Source organism: Piliocolobus tephrosceles, chromosome 6 (assembly GCF_002776525.5).
Source record: "Piliocolobus tephrosceles isolate RC106 chromosome 6, ASM277652v3, whole genome shotgun sequence".
NCBI classification, from domain to species: domain Eukaryota; kingdom Metazoa; phylum Chordata; class Mammalia; order Primates; family Cercopithecidae; genus Piliocolobus; species Piliocolobus tephrosceles.
The window spans coordinates 151,364,295-151,368,464 of record NC_045439.1 but is presented as its reverse complement, the minus strand read 5'-3'; the positions used below and the strand labels follow the sequence as shown (position 1 = coordinate 151,368,464).

Below are 4,170 nucleotides of genomic sequence, written 5' to 3'. Positions count from 1 at the left end.
GCCATCTCTACTAAAAATACAAAAAAATTAGCCAGGTATGGTGGTGGGCCCCTGTAATCCCAGCTACTTGGGAGGCTGAGGCTGGAGGATCGCTAGAACCTGGGAGGCGGAGGTTGCAGTAAGTGGGGACTGTGCCACTGCACTCCAGCCCCGGTACAGAGTGGGACTCTGTCTCAAAAATAACAAAGGGAGAGAAAGGAAAGGAAAGGAAAAAGGAAAGGAAAGGAAAGCCAAATAATGATCAAAAGAAAAATTCAAGGGGCCGGGCATGATGGCTCACGCCTGTAATCCCAGCGCTTTGGAAGTCTGAGGAGGGCGGATCACGAGGTCAGGAGATGGAGACCAGGGTGAAACCCCGTCTCTACTAAAAATACAAAAAATTAGCCAGGCGTGGTGGTGGCGCCTGTAGTCCCAGCTACTCGGGAGGCTGAGGCAGGAGAATGGTGTGAACCCGGGAGGCGGAGCTTGCAGTGAGCCGAGATAGTGCCACTGCTACAGAGTGACAGTAGGTCTCAAAAAAACAAAAACAAAAGAAAAGAAAAATGCAAGATGATACTCTCAAGAATCATGATAGTTCTATACAGTTCATTACTAGGGAAGTTTCTCTAAATATGTAGTGCGCTGGAAGCCATGAGAAGGAGTCTTAGCGTTGTCGCCTGAGCATGAAGCAGGCTCTTGTTGCTTCACTGCAACCACCATGTACCATTGATGATGGTTCTTCTCTTCCTCCAGGAGAGTAAGAGGGAAAGAATGCAGTCTGAGTGGTTTCCTCTCTTGTTAAAAAAGAAAAGAAAAAAAAAATCACCAAGAATGTGTAACTATTTAAAACGCATATGTATTTAATAGCTTCAAAGTATATAAAGTAAAAAATGGACAGAATTACAAAAAGAAATTGAAAAAGCCATAAACATGGTGGAAGATTTTAACACACTTTTCTCAGTAATTCAGGAAAAGAAAAATTAGGTAAAATGTAGAAGATGTGAACCACCCAATAATTAGAGTATATGCTTTACAGACACACATTTCTAACCAAAAAAAAAAAAGTGTCATAAAGCAAGCTTGTGTTGTAGCAGGACGAGCCGCAGACAAAACTCCTCAGACACCAGATTAAAGAAGGAAGAGGTTTTTTATTCTGCCGGGAGCATGGGCAGACTCGCATCTAAAGAGCCCAGCTCCCCGAAAAAGAAGTACTTGGCCTTTTTGAAGGTTTATAACTTTAAGGGGTCCACGTGAAAGAATTGTGATAAATCTAGCAAGCGTGGGAAACGTGACTGGGGGCTACATGCATCAGCTAAGAGAATAAAAAATTTTACAATGCTTTTTTTCATACAGTGTCTGGAATTTACAGATAACACAAGTAGTTTAGGTCAGGGGTTGATGTTATTATTATTACTTTTTTTAACTCCTAGGGCCAGGTGGTGGTGCCAAGGTTGTCTGGCTATTTATCTTACTTTTGTTTCTTTTTTTTTTTTTAAATAACCTTTTCATTTTTAATATAATTTCTCCTATATAGTTAACAGTCACAGATATTGAAAATGCATATTACAGAAGAGTTTTTGGTTTCTAAACCAAAATTCATTTACCTCAGGGCTTCCATGAGCATTACTCAGAAATATTCATAGACAGTATTTTTAAGAATTCATTTTTTTTCTGACAAAAGAAGTGATACAAATTTACATCTATGTTATCACTTTTGCATCTATTTTTGAAATGATACATTGTGAAACATTCTTAGAATACTATGAATTTATGACTGGAAAAATTTAAATGTTTGAGATGGTGAGGTTTGCCATAAAGGCTCATAATCTCAGTTCTGCAGACTGGCAAATGAGGCACCATCAGAAACAGCATCAGCCCCCTCATTAACTGGGCTGTCCAGAACTAGGTAATATTGATCCTATCTTTCAAAAATTCATTTCCAACACTTAGAGAATGACCTTAGGGTGGCAGCACCTTTTCTTGTGAAGCTCAAATATCTCTGTATCCTTCAGCCTTCTGAGGTTGTTTCTTTCTAATTTTTTGCCTTCTCCCTTTCCTCCTGTCTGTGAACTAGGCAAGGTAGAGGGGAGGAGGGCAGCAGGAGTAATAGTGGTCTCCTTCCTTAGTATACATATCAAAACATAAGCATCAAAAACTCCAAAACAAAAACAAAAGAAGACCCATGTTCTCTGATTATTAGTTTGAACTTGATAACAATAACAAAATCCTATACACGAAGAAACACTTCAAAGAATGAATATTCAAATAAATACTAAGAGTACATAAAGGTACACAGCCTCATTCCAAAACAGGGAAATGCAAAGTAAAACCAAAGCAATATATTAATACTAGTACATACCCACAAGAATGACTAACGTTAAAAGGAGTGACATTACAAGGGTGGGCAAGGTTGTGGAAGAATTCTTCCCCTCATGTATTGCTGGCATGAGTGTAATTGTTACAATGATTTTGGAAAACTGTTTGGCAAGATCATAGTTACCTACCTATGGTTTTACTTTCCACATTTTCAGCTATCTATAGTCAGCCACAGTTTGAAAATATTAAGATATTTTAACAGAGACAGAGGCCATATTCACGTAACTTTTATTGCAGTATATTGTTATAATTGTTCTGTTTTATTATTAGCTATTGTTGTTAATATCTTACTATGCCTAATTTATGAATTAAACTTTTTCATAGGAGTGTATGGGAAGAAACATAGCGTATATATAGAGTTCAGTACTATCTGGGGTTCCAGGTATCTGTTGTGGGTCTTGGAACATGTTCTCTATGATTAAGGGGGACCAGCGTATTATTAAAGCTGCACACATGCCTACCATTTAGCCCAACAATTCCATTCCTAAGTATTTACCTAAGAGAAATGAGTGCATATTATCACTATAAAGTTTGTATAAGAATGTCTGTGGCAGTTTTATTTATAACAGTTCCAAACAGGAAACAATTCAAATGTCCATTAACAGGAGAATGGATGAGCTTTGTTATATTTAAACAATGGAATATTATAGGGCAATAAAAAAGAATGAATTACCAGTACACAGAACACTGCCAAATTTCACAAATGTTATGTTGAGCAAAAGAAGCTAAGCACTTTACACACACACTATTTGATTCCATTTATAAGAATTTTAGGAATAAACAAAACTATCTACAGTGATAGAATTCAGAATAGTAGGAGGTAAGGTACTAATTGAGAAAGGTGCAAAAACAAACAAAAAAAAACTTAAAAATAACTCCACATTTTTTGTGGTACAACCACTTAACATGAGATCTTTCCTCTAAAATGTTCAAGAGTGCAATACAGTGTTATTACTTTTAGCTATAGATACAATGCTTTACAGCAGATCTCTAGAACTTACTCATCTTGTTTAACTGAAACTCTCAGCCCATTGATTAGCAACTCCACCTCCTTCTCCTCTCCCCCTACACCCTGGCAACGCCATTCTACTCTTCGATTCTATAAATTTTGCTATTTTAGATACCTCATGTAACTGGACTCAACGCCGCATGTATCCTTCTGTGACTGGCTTATTTCACTTAGCATAATGTGGGAATGCAAAATGGCACAGCTGCTAAGGAAAACAGTATGGAATTTCCTCAAAAGATTAAAAATATATCTTCCATATGATCAAACAATCTCATTTCTGGTTATATATCTAAAAGAATTGAAATGAGGATCTCAAAGAGGTATCTGCACTCACTTGTTCATTGAAGCATTATTCATAATAGCCAAGATACAGAAACAACCTAAATGTCCATCAGCAGATAAATGGATAAAGAAAATGAGGTATATGCATATAATGGAATATTATCCTGCCTTAAAAAAGAAGTAAATTTTGCAACATGTGACACCATGGATAAACCTTCAGGATATTATGCTAAGGAAACTTCTGAGTAGTAGAAATGTTCTAAGTCTTTATCCGTTTGGTAGATGGCTGTCTGTATCTATGTATCTGTCTATATAATGTATTATAGTAATGTATAATATATGTAAAAATACATTGAGATGTACACTTAAGCTTGATGCTCTTTCCTTACATATGTTATGTCTTTATTTAAAAGAATATGAAGAAGTCATAAATTTGAAAATTAAAGAACTTGAACCAGCTATTTAAAATTTGCTTATGCAGAAAAACAGGTCCAGGGAAAATTCTACCAAAGAAAAACACACTT

At 36.5% G+C, this 4,170-nt stretch overlaps 1 non-coding gene across 1 annotated transcript; it reads left to right on the top strand.

The window, feature by feature from the left end:
- Positions 1–546: 546 nt before the first annotated feature.
- Positions 547–766, top strand: LOC111554637. The gene has a single exon (XR_002735304.2). It is a non-coding gene; the product is annotated as a small nucleolar RNA U3 (small nucleolar RNA).
- Positions 767–4,170: the final 3,404 nt, after the last annotated feature.